The 17,997-nt window shown below is 52.2% G+C and overlaps 1 protein-coding gene and 1 long non-coding RNA gene across 4 annotated transcripts in view; one reads left to right on the forward strand and one right to left on the reverse strand.

Moving 5' to 3' along the window:
• The window catches only part of LOC117648673, a 60,039-nt gene that overhangs the window by 25,826 nt on the left and 16,216 nt on the right, over nucleotides 1-17,997 (reverse strand). The gene's annotated exons all lie outside the window — the stretch shown is intronic.
• Nucleotides 39-1,441, forward strand: LOC117648710. 2 transcript variants are annotated; one of them, XR_004587951.1, is made up of 5 exons: nucleotides 39-49; nucleotides 345-405; nucleotides 502-631; nucleotides 709-885; nucleotides 989-1,441. It is a non-coding gene; the product is annotated as an uncharacterized LOC117648710 (long non-coding RNA). The 2 variants fall into 2 exon arrangements; XR_004587950.1 differs by lacking the exon at nucleotides 39-49 and having other exon boundaries at nucleotides 276-405; nucleotides 989-1,167.

Below are 17,997 nucleotides of genomic sequence, written 5' to 3' on the forward strand. Positions count from 1 at the left end.
GCACAGAAAGGTTCGAGTGTTCGAAAGTTACTTTCCCGGTTTCTGTACGGTAAGCATAACATTTTTTTATTTTCGTTTTTACTTTGACGAGTTTAGCGGGGTGACCCGGGCTTTGTTATTTTGTTATATTGTTGTATCAGCTAAGAGTGTGTTTCATTAACTTCCTTCTTTTGTCAACATTGATCTTTGTAGAAAATTGTCACTTTCTTGTATTCATAACCCTCCCACATTCAAAACAATTCCGTCGTCTATATTTAGTTTTTCTTCCTAATAAATATATGTGAATATGAGAAATGGTTTAATTCTCAGGTAAATTTTTTAACATTATAACTTTCTGATTTCAGGATTTTACATGTACAATGGATTTGTCAGTCCATCTGCCTATATGACATTGATGATACCAAGGTAAGTCTTTATTTCATTTTTTTCTGTCAGTTATCGTTGCTTTCATCAATTTTACACAATTACTATAGAACTTAGCTATGCTTGTCTCCTTTTCAGGTGTGTCATTATAACCCAATTCCCCTCAAAAGTGCTGCAATGTTTTTAGTGGCAATCTTTCTTGGACTTAAGAGCACAGTTCATCTTCTGATTTCATGTCCTGAAGGAACTACTATTTTTGCACTTTAAGGTAAGTTGCTTTTGATACAATGATCGTTGCTCATAATATTCTGAGTTTCGCCCACCTATGTTTTTAATTTTCCACAGGAATAGTACAGTTTAGTTTTATTTGGTGATTCTTCAAATGCGCACAGTGCATTACACCACATCAAGTACCTACAGTGACAACACCCTTTCGGATGGCAACTTATCATTTCACCACAAACTGTGCAGTGATTTTATCACCCAGCCTCCCAGAATTTGTTAAAGAAAAGATTATATGAGGTAAGTCACTATTTTTAAAATATCTATAGATATTTGAAATGTGTTTCCTGCTTTTACAAACTTCTCCTCTTATGTTTGTTTCTTCTTTCTTGTTTCATTTCAGTGAGTGTAAATCAATTCAATTCCAAAGTGAGGCTTGGTGCAATTTTTAAAGAAGAAAGAACCTGCCAGGGCTGCATTGAACTCGTAAATATTGTTCTTCTCTACTTAAATGAATTGGTTAGAGTTAATTTGGGAACCATCAAAGATAAACCTCTAAACTTTTTTCATGCCGAGAGTACAAGAATAAATTTAAATAATAATATTGAAACGGTTGTTTTTGTGTACTCGTTCCTGCCGACTTCCTGGACAAAACAAAAGGTTCGACTGCACTTTTTTTTTCAGCGTGGTGAGAAGCTTTGGTGAGATTGTCTTCGGCACAATACAGAGTTATGGACATTTTCTGTGCATGAGCTAAGAACATTTTAAGTTTAGCAAAAGCACTCTCAATATGTTTTGGAAATACATTTTTATGTACATTTTTTGTCCATAAATTATGAACATCTGAGGCTTGTCCAATAATTTAAAAAAGTACATAATTATGTACACTTTTCTGCATAAGTTATGAACATTTGATGATTGTCCATAGAATTTGAATGATTGTGAAAAAGTACATAAGTATGCACAACTATCGTACCATTGTACATAAGCTAAGTACGTCTAAAAATTATTCATAAGCATTTGATTCATTTCTGAAATGTTCTTCTTTATGTACAAAAAAGTCCATAAGCTGTGTACAGTGAAATTGTACGGAAGGCTATTGACAAAATTGTGCGTAGTTCAGTACGCGCAAGACTGGCCATAAGTTATGAACTAATTTATGCGTAGTTATGTACAAAAAAGTCCCCTAGGATTTAGTGTGTAGCGATATTATCCCCCCACACGCGTTGAAAAACCCCCGATGCAGGCCGGCAGGGATCACGCACTGTAGATCGATAAATCAATGCACCAATGAATGAACGCCCAGACAATGGGGGGGGGAGTTCCAAACTGCCAAACTAGCAGTGCCGGACCGCAGCGCGGCCTAAAAACAATCGGTTGAGGCATCGGACGCGCACCGCCGCCCCCCCGACTCTGGTATGAATGACCGGTGGTCGTTCTCCATCGGTGGGGTCCGTTCCAGAGCCACGCCGACACGCCGCCACGCCCGGCCGAACCTTGCCTAACGTCGCCACCGTTTGCCTACGCGAGTGGTGTTTTTCCTGGCCCCCCTGACCGGCAATTGAACACGTGGGCCAACTTGATGCACGTGCCGTTCCCGCCAAGAAGGGAGTGCCAACTTTCTCTCAAATAAATAACAAGGAAATAAAAATCGGACAGAGAGTGTGCCACATCCCTCAAACAGCGAGCATTTCAAAGCTTTTTAAGCAAACCTTAGTCGCCGTTCAACAAAAAGTGGACAGCTCAAGTTGTTCAGTTTATTCTTTATCCTTTTTAAGGGACTGGTAGGTACCAGCACCGTTTCGATAAAGCCCACTCCGCAAACGCAACGTTGTCGGGAGCACAGTTACCTTGCATTAGCATTCGCCCTTGCCGCTTTCTGACACGCTGCCGTGTTTGCGTCGGTGCGTCTTCTGCTGCCTTGCGTGTGTGTGAGTGAGTGCAAGAGTGTTCGTTTTTTTCCCCGGTCGGATCCATCAAACCGCTCGACTTGCTTGTAAAGGTCACCCACAATTACAGGGACCGCTAGCCGCCGCGATACGCGCGACAGCGACATGCAAATAAGCAGGCTCGGTGTAAAGTATCCTTTTTAAATGCCGTTAATTTATTACCAGTTTTCACTGTAGGTCAATTCACAGCATTTACTGTGAACTGCTCACGGGATTCACTGTGATCTTGTTCACGGTGTTCACTGTGATCTGGTCCCCAGTAAACACTGTGAGTTTGACGCCGCTGAGCACCGAAGGACTGCAAATCAGGCTCCAATTCCCGGCGTTTACTGTGGCCAGATCACAGTGAACACTGTAACCGAGATCACAGTGAACGCCGTGAACTAGTTCACAGTGAACGCCGTGAACTAGTTCACAGCAAACATTGGTAATAAATTAACGGCGTTGACAGGACATTTTTTGTAGAGTGCAGGGAAAAGGCAAACCCCTTCCTCGTTTCGGGAAGCAGGCCGTTGTCGGAAGTGGGCGCGGCACGGCGCGGCAGTTCGTCCGGGGAACACACCGATGACTTACAATGAATGTTTCGGCCGAACCGTGATACATATGGATGCTCGCCTTCGCCTCGGAGGTGATCGATCACATTGATGAATCAAGTTCCGCGAGACGAGAGGGGAAGTAAAAATAGTCCGCCGGGATTACCCGCGAAAGATAACGCGAAGCGTGCCCCGCCCAGGTGGAGTGGTCCTCGGGACATGAGTCATCCGGACAGTGCTCCAGCTTCCAGTACGTCTGTCTGTCTGTCCGTGTGAATGTTTCCTGTTATTAATGACGAGCTGAGGCCAGAGCGACGACGCACACACCGGGTTGTTGAGGAAGGTCGCGACAGTGAGCTGAATGCCGGGGACTCCCGCCGAGAGTGAACCTAACCTCTGTTTCCCACCCCGGTTGGTTACGTTGCTCATTTTGCGAAGCAAGCCCCGCGCAGCGCGCAGCCCAGTGGCTGGCCTCTTCCGAGAACGTCCTGGCCGACCAGCAGTTCGCCTTACGACGCCGTATATCAAACGCCATCTAGATGCCGCGCGGCCACACGGCCAAATTTATTATTATTTGCGCAAGCCAGTGCATAAAAACTACAGGCTTCTGGCAATTTCAAACAAAAACATTTCTTCGCAGTGAGGATTTTTTTCCGAGGAATTTGCGATTGGGGGCGTAATGTTGACGGCGAGGTGGCTCTGCGAAGCTGTAACGACCGGATATCGGCCGTAAAACGAAAAGGCACGGTCGGATTGTCTCCCACCTAGAGGAGGTTCAGGCGGTTCAGACGCCCACGCCGGCGCCTTCTCTGATTGGCTAATAACGCCAAGAGCGCACCACGGCGTGGCGCGGCGCGACGCACGTTGTCGGGCGATAACTGTCAACGGGCGCGTCATGGTGCGAACACTCTGACACAGAAAAAGAAGAAGCAAAGGCAGTTTGAGAGCTGAAAATTTGGCCGAGCACAGCATTAAATTTCATTAAAATTCCGAAAGTGTGTGGGGCCATTCCACGCCAGACCACCGAACCCCTAAACTGACCTATCTCAGATTTAACTTATTTTTGGTTGACTTGTAGGGACCAACCCCCTGAACTCCCAAACCAAAGGATTTTGAAAAATATCAAACGGTTTAGGAATAGGAGCACTCTGAATATTGAACTTTTTACTTAAGTATTATTTTACATTTTTCATGAAAAATTTTTTTTTGAACGCCAGTGAGGGTTTTGGTTTATGATTTCCTTTCTGATAAGTCCGAAGAAAGGTTGAAGTGGGTTAAGCACTCTGGTGCTTCCAATTTGGGTATTTTTACTTAGTGAAATTAGTCAAAATTACTAAAAATTTGCTCTACTGAAAATACGTTGTCATGGATTTGGCTCATTTTTTGGTCAAATGAAGGTAGTTATTGGTCGAACAAATCCCTGAAATAAAACCTTTGACTTGGGCACATCTTCAACTTAACGGGAAGAAAAGTTGAAATTTCACTGGTAACGGTTTCGTTAAAATGGCCTGAGCACCAACAGTTTCTTCTCGTATCAAGTTCTAGGACTCAAAATGATATGAATATGAATATAAATCAATTCAATAAGAAGAAGGGAATCATGTGTAACTGTTTATGAAGGTTTTATAGCATGAATTGGAGTTTGATACTACCAGTGAGTTACGTCGAAATTTTAGTCGTTATCTCCAAACTTGGCTTCCTATACTGCAATGCGCAATGCATTCAAAAATAGATACATGACTCCATACTTCTTATTGAATTGATTTTTATTCATATTCATCTCATTTTGAGTCCTAGAACTTCATGCGAGAAGAAACTGTTGGTGCTCAGGCCATTTTAACGAAACCGTTACCAGTGAAATTTCAACTTTTCTTCCCGTTAAGTTGAAGATGTGCCCAAGTCAAAGGTTTTATTTCAGGGATTTGTTCGACCAATAACTACCTTCATTTGACCAAAAAATGAGCCAAATCCATGACAACGTATTTTCAGTAGAGCAAATTTTTAGTAATTTTGACTAATTTCACTAAGTAAAAATACCCAAATTGGAAGCACCAGAGTGCTTAACCCACTTCAACCTTTCTTCGGACTTATCAGAAAGGAAATCATAAACCAAAACCCTCACTGGCGTTCAAAAAAAAAAATTTCATGAAAAATGTAAAATAATTCTTAAGTAAAAAGTTCAATATTCAGAGTGCTCCTATTCCTAAACCGTTTGATATTTTTCAAAATCCCTTGGTTTGGGAGTTCAGGGGGTTGGTTCCTACAAGTCAACCAAAAATAACTTAAATCTGAGATAGGTCATTTTAGGGGTTCGGTGGTTTGGCGTGGAATGGCCCTGTGGGCGTTGGCCATACGTGATATTTGTTGGTGAGTGTCGGCCTCTCCTTGTCGTGTCATTTAATGCAGCAGCATGCTCGCTGCCGTCGCTCTGACGCCTCTCGCGTCGTCGACTCGGCTAAATCTGAACACGCCAGCGACTAAACAGCGGCAAAATGTGCCAGGAATGCTTGTGCGGCCACTTAGTGGGGCTTTGAAAGCCACGCCGCGTAAGCGCGCTCGCTTACGTGGCGTCTTCGCTTAAGGCGTGCTTTTTGGAGGATGCGGAGTCGCGGTAAATACAGGAAAACAGGCGTTTAAGACATGACTGAATTTTGTTAATATCATGCCCCAGCCCTACTGGAGTCCTACTGCGCTTAACCAGAGCTTGAAGTCAAGTCCTGGACAAGATGAGCCGAGATGAGCTTAAAGTGAGGCAGTGGCTTTGCTTGAAGCTTTTCTTAAGATCTGAAAAGTCCCGGTGAGCCCACCACGTGTAGGCTGCGTGGAGTGGGCGGCCTCGTCTCGTCATTCAGGTGAAAAACGAACCGATAGCTGTCGGCGCCTCGCGGCACGCGGCGGCACGCCACCGCTCTGGTCCGTCTCTCTCGCTCCGCTGCGGGACGCCCCGCGAGAGCGAGAGAGACAGAGCGACGACGGCCCGCGGGCACGCCCGCCGCCGCCCGCCGCCGCTCCCGTTGCAGCTTGTTGTCGTTTTCCCGCCGACAGGATAACCATTTGTCGGACAAGATGATGGATTTCCGCGTCCTTTCCCCGACTTCGTTACATTTGTAACATTGATCGCGTAGGAATGCCCATCGCACCTCCGACGGTACAACCGCCGTCACGACCGCGAGCGGCCGATTGACGTAGAAACAGTCTTCGCGACGCCTTCACGACCCGTAAATCAGCAGCCAATGACAATGCAGAGCGAGGAGCGTGCGCACCTTTCACGCGCAATGCCGACATAACGAGCCTGTGTGTGTGTGTGTGTGTGTGTGTGACAGCCAAGAATTTGCATACGATAGTGACGACGGGGGCGCATAGAGGCATGCAGCGGGCAGAAGGGCGCGCGAAGCACGCTAGATAGAAATCCGGACGAAAACTAGCGACAAGAACGACCAAAAGCTTCCCTTGTCACATCACTCGCAGCCACCACCGCTCCATGCCCCCACCGCACCAGACCCTCCCGCACACAAACGCGCGCGCGTCTAGCCGCGCGAGATGTTCGCCCACTCTTCGCTTCAGCACGTATCGTACGGTGACGTCTGTGTCGCCAGGCTCGTCGAGGAGCTGGCGACGCTGCTGCCGGTCGCCAAGTTTGGGTCATTTCGAATGATGAGATGCGTTCGGCTTGTTAGCCGGCCAGGCCTGGGCTGGCCCGCGCAAGGCGGCCTGCGCTAGGCGGCCGGCACGGCCATAACGCGCTCCATGCGGGCCTGCTACTTGTGCAGCGAGACGCAAGGTCACTTCCGACGGAGGACTCGAGGCCTCCTGACGACGTGTCCGTCGTGTCGTCCGCCGCGTCAACTTGCAGAGGACATCAAAGAGTGGTTTTAGAGGCAGTGTTGCCGCAGTCAAAGCGGCGACAAATGCCCGAAAAAAAAAAGACTTTCTGACCAAGTTTGCGAGACTGGTGCTCACAAACGTTACCCCAACGTTATTCGCAGTGCATGTGCAACTCACACAGCCTCCGCCTCGTGCTTCGGGGAAATCATACCGCCAGTAATTGAGTCGCCTTTCTGGGTCCAGAGTCCCCAGCCACGCACTGCGAGCTTGGAGAATTTGCCGCACAACTGAAACAACCCCTGCCGGTATTTGTGACTGCACTTCGCGCTCACGGCTCGCTTGCAGGCACGGCTTTGGACACACACATTCCTCCCACATACACGCCGGCCGGCGCCATGGCGCGCCAGCAGCGGCATGTGGCTGCAAATACGTGCCCAGCCCGCAATTCGCAGTTATTAATAACGACCGCGCGTTATGCGCACGACAAACGGGTGCCCGGAAGTCCATTACATGCAGCTCGCGCTGCGAATAAGCAGTCGGAAGCGGGCGGTGAATCACGGACTTACTCGCAGAATACGCGCTGCTCCTACGAAAAGCGGCACCTTTTCTCGTCACTGACCAAGAAAGAATCTTACGAATTTTTAGTCTAGAAGTCGGAGTTTGAAAAACGACCCCGTGTCGTCGAGTTCCAAACCCGCGGTATGCCCCATGCACACTACTTCTCCAAAACGTCGCCACGCGGCTCACCTATCTCCATCTCAGATTGCGATCTTGGAGGAAAGGGCTCGTGAACTAGTGTGTTGGGGAAGGATAAATCATAATAACCTCGTTGACTATTCCCCATACGGGTTCCAGATTGCATCAGGCCGGTGCAACCTAAACACCTCACTCTCACACACACTCGCACAGACCGGCACACTCACACACGCGACATGATAAACGAAGTCATATCGGAAACCATTTGAAGGCGCTTTCTCTGCTGAGTACGCTGGCTGTGGACCAGGCCGAGCAGAGTGATCGACTGACCGGTGTCTGCAATTAGAGCGATTATCTTCTTCCTCCGAGGAAACATTTTTTTTCGGCTGGTTCCGCCCAGGCCACGCACCAATTCAATAAACTCGCCCAAAGTGGCGGTTACGTTCCATACGCACCGCCGGGGCACCGCCAATGGACCTGGAACACACCCAGTGCGTGCATCCCGACCGCGGGCCAGCGCATGCATTATGCAGTACACTGCCAAACAAAAACCAAAACGAACGAAAAAAATGGACATGTCTTATCTTGTCGATCGCATGCCTTCGGTGTATTTCGGGGATAATAAAATTAACTGGTAATTGAAAGGTGGCTGGACCGGCTGCTCGCAAAGAGCCCTGCAGTTCGCGTCAGATTAATGCCAGGGCGTTTTGCTCGCGCCATTGCAGCCAATAATAATCGCGCGTGTCCAATGCGGGTGTGTGTGTGTGTGTGTGTGTGTGTGTGTGTGTGTGTGTGTGTGTGTGTGTGTGTGAGGTGCCATGGCGCGCGCGAGATATGAATTTCAGATGTTCCCGCTCATTGATGTGGGCTGCATCCACTTTCACCCGCTCGCTGCGTCTGCGTCCGAAGCCGGGCCAGGCCTGCAGCCGGGCCTGCAGCCGGGCCTTTGGCCGGGCCAGCTCGTCACGCCGGTCGTAGAGCGGACGCAGCCACTGCACTGGGTTAGTGTGTCTAAGTAGTGGTGTCTGTCCGCACGGGTTGCGTCACCGTGGGGGTGGCCCGGCTGACTATTAACGGATTAGGGAAGGTAATGTTGGCCCGAGGCTGCAGCCTCCGCACTGACTTTCTCGCTCACAGGGGCGTCCCTTGTAGGTGCGAGAGAGACGGAGGGTCCGACCGACTCTCGGAGTCAGCCTGCTGGTGAGTGGAAAAACAACGCGGAGTTTGCTGCAGAGGGTGCATTGATCCGCGCGTCACAGGAGAATCAGTTTAGCCAACCTCGCACCGCGGGTGGCGCCCTGCGTTGCCAACCTAGCGATATTATCCCACCACACGCGTTGAATAACCCCCGATGCAGGCCGGCAGGGATCACGCACTGTAGATCGATAAATCAATGCACCAATGAATGAACGCCCAGACAATGGGGGGCGGGAGTTCCAAACTGCCAAACTAGCAGTGCCGGACCGCAGCGCGGCCTAAAAACAATCGGTTGAGGCATCGGACGACGCACCGCCGCCCACGACTCTGGTATGAATGACCGGTGGTCGTTCTCCATCGGTGGGGTCCGTTCCAGAGCCACGCCGACACGCCGCCACGCCCGGCCGAACCTTGCCTAACGTCGCCACCGTTTGCCTACGCGAGTGGTGTTTGCCTGGCCGCCTGACCGGCAATTGAACACGTGGGCCAACTTGATGCACGTGCCGTTCCCGCCAAGAAGGGAGTGCCAACTTTCTCTCAAATAAATAACAAGGAAATAAAAATCGGACAGAGAGTGTGCCACATCCCTCAAACAGCGAGCATTTCAAAGCTTTTTAAGCAATCCTTAGTCGCCGTTCAACAAATGTGGACAGCTCAAGTTGTTCAGTTTATTCTTTATCCTTTTTAAGGGACTGGTAGGTACCAGCACCGTTTCGATAAAGCCCACTCCGCAAACGCAACGTTGTCGGGAGCACAGTTACCTTGCATTAGCATTCGCCCTTGCCGCTTTCTGACACGCTGCCGTGTTTGCGTCGGTGCGTCTTCTGCTGCCTTGCGTGTGTGTGAGTGAGTGCAAGAGTGTTCGTTTTTCCGCGGTCGGATCCATCAAACCGCTCGACTTGCTTGTAATGGTCACCCACAATTACAGGCACCGCTAGCCGCCGCGATACGCGCGACAGCGACATGCAAATAAGCAGGCTCGGTGTAATGTACCCGTGTCGTTATGATGCACTCCGAGCGCGCGCGCGTGTGTGTGTGTGTGTTCGACACGCATGTGGGCGACGAAGTCTACGACACGCGGGTGTACAGGTTACGCTGGGTCACCATTTGTCCCGCAACGGGCTGGCCTGGCTGGCCTACATGCACGCTGCGCGTCAAGTGTCATAAATTACGTACTGTATGATTCTACTACACCTTTGACGACCAAGTGCCGGACGGACGCGCTGCGCGAGGACGAAAGAGACAAGGGTCTTGAGCTCAAGGTCTTGAGGCCGCGGCTATCAACCTTTTCCGGATCTGACCTGAAGAAATGCCCTTGGCCTGAAGAAATGCTCTTGGCCTGAAGAAACGTTCTGACTGAAGAAATGCTCTTGGCCTGAGGAAATGCCCTTGGCCTGAGGAAATGCCCTTGGCCTGAAGAAATGCTCTGACTGAAGAATGCTCATGGCCTGAGGAAATGCTCATGGCCTGAGGAAATGCTCTGACTGAAGAAATGCTCTTGGCCTGAAGAAATGATCTGACTGAAGAAATGATCTGACTGAATAAATGCTCTTGGCCTGAGGAAATGTTCTTGGAGAGATGCTTTTGTACACAGCAAGGGCCTAGCCTATGCACGTCGAAGTCTTAATCACCCAAGGATCTAGCCAAAGGTCGCGAAGTTGGGTGCCGCGCGTCCCTGGCCAATGGTAGCATCCTTGACACGCCCGCCGTCACGACGTGGCGATGTGGGTCGCAAAGGAGAGATGGATGGTCGCGGCCAGATACAGAAGGCCGAACGCGTCGCTCTGTCCCTCTCGCACTCACGGGGCGTCCCGCATGGGAGCGAGGGAGGCGGCACTGTCCGGAATCGCTCTGCTGGAGGTGGGGGTCCAAAAAGTGATGAGCATAACGTTGCATCCTCGAAAAAATGCCCCGGTGACGTCATGTGACCCCCGGACGAGTTTGAGCAGCCCGGCCCACACTAATGCCCTGCTGCAGGCAGATCCCGCTCCGTCTCTCTCGCACTCGTGGTGCGCCCCAGGGCAGTCGAGAGAGACAGAGAACCGTGGACGCCATGTCGCAAGCGCAGGCTCAGCCTTCGTGAGGTTGCATCTTCTTCGCCCCTCCGCCTTTATTCCGTCTTATTCCAAGTCCGGACAAAAAATCAGGTGACCTAGGGCCTAGGCCTTCGGCCTCCAGCCCTCGGGGTTCCGGTGAGACTGTTCGGCTCCTTGTCCCAGGGACACATCCTGTCCTGACGGACGGTGTCAAAGCAGTCGGACCCGTTGGCCGGCGTGGCCGGGACGGCCGGGATATGATTTGGAGCTGTTTCCCCGGGAAACCTTTCTATTTTATCGCGCGGAAGGGAAAGGGGAGAGAATGAAATTCCCAGGACAAAAGACCCTGCTCATCCACAGTCAAACTTTTGGTTTCTGATCACTTTGAGATGAATTTGTGATAACTGTGATACCAATTTCTGACAGCTTTGATCAAAATGTCATCAACTGTACGCAAAATTCTTACAGTGCTGTCGTGCTGTGAATCCCGCACGCACGGCTCGTAATTTGACAACTGCATCCAACAACAACAACAACAGCAGGGAATGCGGCGGGGCCTTGCCGTCGCCGTCCAGCAGGCCCAGTTTTCGCGATCAATAAATCAATAAAGCCTAATACAATTCGCCGTCGGACAAAGTGGCCGGCGAACACCGGCCAAAGCAGCCAAAGTGGCTCGGTGCAAGGCGAGGCCGTCTCCCTCGCACTCGTGGGGCGGCCCGTCGAGAGAGACGGCGCGACAAGTTTGGAATCGGGGCTGCAGCCCCGGAGGGGCGATCCAGGCGCCTCCGCGCGAAGAGCGATGCAGTGGATCTCTCTCGCACCCGCTGGGCGTCCGGTTCGGAGTGCGAGGGAGACGCGGCGATCATTGATTAACGAAACCTGTGACTGCTTAAGGACGCTCCCCGAGGTGGCGCGCCATGGCGGTGACCCCCATGCCCGCAGTGCGGCGGCCTGCCCAAGCCTGCCCAGGCCTGCCCTGCCCTCAGCGTCGTCTGCGGTTTCACCTGCCGCCCGAAGGACACCGAAGGACCGACTGTCTCTCTCGCTCCCCTACGGCACGCCCCACGAGTGCGAGAGTGACGGAACGCCGCTTCGGAGCGAGGCGGTCGGCGGAGGCGAAGCACGCCGCCGTCTTGGACTGCACTCTCAAATTTCAGGGCGACGCGGCGGCCCAAACATACTGCTCTCGATCGCCCCGATTGAGTCCCATTATGATGAAAGTTTTTTTTGTCCGTCTAAAGGGGACAGGGTATTGCGTTTTACTTTCTCAGTTCTAAAATTAATAAATCATCGAACATGTTGAATAAAATTTTAAGAAGAAACGCAAAGAAAAATGCTTTGTACGGGAATAATTTTTTTAGAGGGCCAGTTTTGCCTCATTGCAGAAAATGCACAAACTAGCGAGCAGGACGACTTCACACATCATGATTGTTTTTTTGTTGTTTTTTTTTTGCCCTGCCTTTTTACGGTGTACTGGCGGCGTTTCGTGCAGCCATTGCAGCGCTACATTTCCAAGTGAGAAAAACGCACTTATAAATGCGAACCTGGAGTGCCGCGGTGCAGGCGGTGCAGGCGGTGCCGGGCGGGGCAGTGACACTCAGGGCACGCACAAGACTTGCGTTCCAGACGCGCTGGTGCCGTCTCCGTCGCACTGCCGGGCCGGGGCGGTGCGAGCGACGAGGACGGAGCCGAGCCATTGTACCGACAGACAAAGACGGCGCCGCCGGGATTCGAACCCGGGATCCCCGGGGATGCCGAGCGGCGTGCCGGCTGGCGGCGTGCATCTAATTATTGGCCTTGCTCTAGGCGCGGCGGGGCGGGGGGGGCCGGGGCGGGGCGGGGCGTTCCCGCCGCATCACGACGTGGTGACAGAGTCTGACATCGCGCGGACTAGAGCGCGAGTCCGTGAAGCAGCCGAAGAGGACAAATCCCGAGCGGGAAACTTGAATAACCAAACCCGAACCAGCACACCTGCTGGCTCGCCGCGGCTCGCCGGCTAGTTCGCTGGGTGTGACAAGGCGAGGAGAAGTTCCACAGGACAGAACGCCAAACCAGGCCGTGCTGCACCGTTAGTCCTTGTTGTTGACCAGCTGGGGGTCCTGCACTACGGACCTTCCACGAGTCCGTGGGAGGAGACTTGAAGGGCGGCTTCAGCGGCAGGCAAAAGCCCTCAGCCGGACGATGACTTCGCCAACGCAGACGCGGCGCAGACGGTACCCGGCCCGACCCGGCCAGCCAACAGCAGGGCCTCTGGCCGACAACATTGTACAGGATAGATCAAACATGCCGGCAACCGCCCACGCCACAGTGCGCCAAGGAGGAAAAATAAGAAATGGGGCACGAGAAAAATAGGTAAGCCGGACTAACGGGCGCTAAAGCTCATGGGCAAATCCGTGAAGACGAATCGATGAGAACAAAAACAAAACGCGATGGCCCTTCGGACCTTCGGACCTTCCTCCACGGCACATTCCGGCCCACCAATCAGGCCACCGGAAACGACGAGCCTTCCCACGCCACCAATCCCTCCAAAACCAATCTCTAGAATCAAAAGGAATTAAAAGAAGAGTGAAAAATGTCTCAGGATGTTTCTTTTTTCAGCGTGATTCGCGATTACTATAAAAGTTGCAGTGAGATTCTGGTAAGCGCCGCTTAAAAAGATTTTAATGACTACTAAAGACGTTTTAAAAGGCCCTTACAGTTCCTCACGCCGTGTTTTAAGAGCAACGTTATTCACGCAGTTACTGGTCCATCCTCCGCTAAAAAAAGGAAGACAAACTACGAATTTTTGATCTGGACTAGTGGCCCCGGCGATGAGGCGAGACGAGCTAGTTTGACGTGTGCCACACGGTAGCCGTTATTGCGTTTATTCCAGGGTAATCAAAGCGCTCCAGGGAAGGGTCCAGGGCTCCAGCCTGGAGACTCCAGGGCGAGGCTGCCCATCCATCTTCATCCGTCTGGCCGAGCAGACGAGGCACGGCAAGCCCGATACATAAATCTGTTGACAATTCAAAGCTTCGCGCCCTTTACGCCCCTCGAGAAAAAAAAGAGCCACTGTCACACCTCTCTGGTTCTTCCTCGGGTGTGGCCAGGGTACACTGTCGGGAGCGGCCTGAGGACGCATTCCAACACAATTTGGCGGGAAAGCGGAGACGCTCCCTTCCCTGACAAGTACTGACAGCTCCCTGAGCACCCGCACCCCTTCGGGGACAATCGGAGCGGAGCCCATCGTGCTTTTACTATGTTTGCCAGAACCTGGTACAGATACCAACGTGACAAATTCTCCCGGAAAGACGCGCGTGCACTCCAGGGTTGCCGGCTGCAAGGCGGCACACGCGGGCGTAACCTCGCGTGTGTTGGCAACACTGCGGTAAAGGTGAGCCGACTACTATGTATTCCGCGATATTTTGAATAATACGGCCGAGTTGGTGTCCGCCTCGAAAGATACGGATCCGCAATCCACGTGGCGACACATTCAGATTCAGATTGGCGTTGCCGCGGTGGCACTTTGGTGGCACTCCTGCAAAGGCCGCTCGCTCATTTCGCGCGCAATTTGCAGTGCGTATAACGTGACAGAAAAAAACGGCGGGAGTCAAGTTTTTTTAGTTTTTGTTGTTACCGCCTAGATAAGGCGCCACAGGTAGCGGCGGCAACAACCGCAACTAGAGGTATCGCTTGATTATTCAGGCGGCCGTGGCATTGCCCTCACCTCGAACGGCTCGAATGGCACATGCCAGCCCTGCCAGGCGGCTAGTCGCGGCTCCGTGTGATGAGAGTGCAAGTGAAGCGCCTTCTTGCACCTGCCGCACTCCACGAGCCGTATTCGAAAAACGAAAACAAAAAGGCGGCAGAAACGGCGGCAGCAAGCAGTCTCGGATGCTGATATTACATCGCAATGCAGACGTGCTTGGGATTCCGCCGCGTGGCATTCGGTTCTCTCTGTCTTCCTCCCTCTCCCTCTCCCTCCCTCCCCTTCTCTCTCTCTCTCTCTCTCTCTCTCTCTCTCTCTCTCTCTCTCTCTCAGAGGAGGGAGGAATAAGGAGAAGGAGCGAATGAGAGCGCTTCCGCGCGACACCATGGCGACACGGACGACGAGGCAATAATTGTTGATTGATGAATCGGTCTGACCGGGCGGTCACTTCCTTTTCGCTGACAGGGTACGTTCCCAAATTAAGGCCACGGCCAATCACAGCACGGCGTTTACAACCCCGTGACTCACAGACAGGAAATCCTTGCCCTTTTGTCCGCGGGCCGTCATGGGCGCAGCCCGGCGCAGCGAGTTCCCTCATCAGCTTCCTAGCGTCAGTAAAACAAATACTGATTGGGTTGATACCCGCCGGGGGGCAGACGACAGGCCGGCCACGGTCAAGGCTGCGCCTGTGTGTGTTTGTGTGTGTGTGTGTGTGTGTGTGTGTTTGTGTGTGATTGTTTATTGCGCGCAGCGCAAATACAAAGTATGGCAAGCTCGGCAAGAGAGCTGCATAAACACACAGTGCTTGCTGCTTCGGATGGGCGGCATTTTCATTGTCTCCCCGTCGGTCCACTGCCGTCCGCGCGGTGGCCGTGCCAGACTACGTATGCCAGACCCCCGTTTCGGGCGTCGCTCTGTCTCGCTCGTAAGGGTGCGAGAGAGACAGTCAGCTGGCACGGGCTTATCGCCAGTCGGGCCTTTTATTCGCACGAGACGAGACGAGCCCGTTAGAGGCGGTTAAGTCCGCTCGGAATGACTTATGAGAATATTGTCGCTGCGCGGTGCTGTGCGGTGCCGCGTCGCGCCAGTCAAATGGGCCTATCCGTGGCGCTGCGCCCTTTAAGCTCAATTAGTCATAATGAGGTGTGTGCCAGAAAGGCGGACAGCCACTTCGCGGCCAAACCGGCTCGCGAGCGGCGCGGCGTGGGTTCGATTCCCGCCACGGTGCCGGATGTTTTTTTCCCCGTTGATTTCCCCCTGAACTTTTCCCGCAAGAATGACTGCGAGATTCGACAACACTTTACTACTATGTGCATTTGCCAATTTTATTTCGTTTTCACCCTTTATTTTTTAAAACGGTGGGTTCAGCGAACTGGGAGGACTCGACACTCCCGGGCAACAGGTCTCTTGACACTGAATGGCAGTGGAGACTCCGAGAGGACATGTCTGCGAATAGCAGTTAACCTCCGAGGGGACATGCCTGCGAGTAACCAGCAGAGTGCATCCCGGGAGCGACTTCTGCTGTCCGGAGTGACAACACGGGCAAATTATCATCTCATACTTCTGTCAGGCATTAGGGAGCCCCGAGGGGACCCCCTGCGAGGCTCACAACTCGTGCCCAGCCCACGGGCCCTGCGGACGCCCTGCGGACGCCTCGCCTGCGGGTGCGAGAGAGACCGCGAGCTAGACAAATGGACGCCACCTGTTAGCTCCCGGCGGTTTGATGTCTTGCTCGGACGAGAGTTATTCAGCATTAGCGACCGCGTGTCTACACAGCTGGAAAAAATGTTGGGGGAAAGGAATGATGGAAGTGTTGGTCCAAAGATAAGCAGTCAGTCACCTACACTGCCAGCGCATTCTTAATTTTCTCCAGTTTTGGCCTATTTGACTGCATTTGCACTTGCAATGGTAAGAAAACTGTCAAAACGCTGGACCAGAGAGGATCAGAGTTGTCAGTGAAATCCACTGCCTTTTAGATGGACACGGCGCTTGGAGTGCACCCCGTTGACAAGATGATTGACCTCCAAAAGGCGTCGGTCCCTAACATCGCATCTCATCGACACGCACCGAACGCCGGCGACTGGAAGTTTGAGACGGTTTGTTGTTGGGGGCCCGGCCGAAGCCGAAGGGCGATGACTGACGCGAGAAGAGGGAGGAAATAGGGCAGGAAATGGGCGAGCCGAGCGCCAAGTTCGAAAAGGCGGGGAAACATGAACAAGCGCGGGAAAAGACCGAGTTGAGAAATCGACAAGTCAATGGGCCACCTGCAAAAATCTGGAGGCCTCTGCAGGCCGCTACGGAAATCTACGGAAGCTGCTTCTTCGCACTCGGAAGCAGCGAAGGCGACTGCGAATAACAAAAACATGGAAAACTGGCGCGTCACGGCCGCGGCGCGCACGCAGTGCACGCAGCCCGGGGATGATCGCTTCGCCCTCGCTTCGCCCGTTGTGACGGGGCAGTTTCTCATAATCGTGCGCAGGATTTTTCTCCTCCTCCTCCTTATCGTACAGCCAGGAGTCCCGGTCTACAGCCCTACATTACAGCCTTTTCCTGGAACGAGTCCCTCTCGTTTTTCCTATCTTTCTCTCTCGTTTTACTATATCTCTCTCAGTCCTGCTTTGCTTGTAATCAGCGTCGCAACGCCCGGGAGCAGCGGGGGTCCACACATACCGCTTGTTGTTGTTATTTGTTATTGTTGTTGTGGGCGACATAATCGACCTGTAATTAGGTCTGGATAGAGAGATCAAGGTCGGATAAGGGATTATGGGAATGCAAGGACGATGCTGCGTCGCTGCAGCTAATGGTCCTGGCTTTCAAAGCGAGCGAAGCGACTTCCTGCTGTCAACAAGAGGCCAATTTCTGAATGTCACGATTTCAAATAAAGGGCTAAAATAGAGGAAGTATTCCCCCGAGGCACTACTGGAGAGCGTTCGGACTGTGGGCGCTCATGGACCCTTCTAAATTTAGGCCGCACCCCAGATCGATGGTGGAGGGCTTATGGCGAATGGCCGGCGTCATGGGCACGACCCACTCAGCCAAAAAAAACTCTTCCGTTTTTGTTTTTTTGTTAATCCGTTTTTCCTTTTTGCTTGGTGGATTTGAGAGCTGATAGGTTGCCATGACAACAGCGGCCCGCAATACCCGCAGACATCGGGTATTGGGCGTACAGGCGTACTCCGGGGGGAAGGGGAGGGGGAGGGGTACGTAGACCGTATTTTTATTTTTATCTGTCTTCGCCCCGCCAACTCGGGCTTCTATTTCCGGACGGTGCATTCCAATTCCCGCCTATCTCGGCCCGACACCGTTAAAACAAAACCGAACGGCAAAGTTTTGGCAGAGTGACGCTTTTATGGGCGCGGTGACCCTCTGACCAGCGGATACGCACCCTTTGGCCGCCCTTTGGCGGGGCGGAAAAGGGCTGCCCCGCCCGAGGACCTAGGGCCAGCCTGGGGCCAGCCTGGGGCCAGCCTGGGGCCAGCCTGGGGCCA

Source organism: Thrips palmi, unplaced genomic scaffold, assembly GCF_012932325.1.
Source record: "Thrips palmi isolate BJ-2018 unplaced genomic scaffold, TpBJ-2018v1 HiC_scaffold_10, whole genome shotgun sequence".
In the NCBI taxonomy this organism is placed as follows: domain Eukaryota; kingdom Metazoa; phylum Arthropoda; class Insecta; order Thysanoptera; family Thripidae; genus Thrips; species Thrips palmi.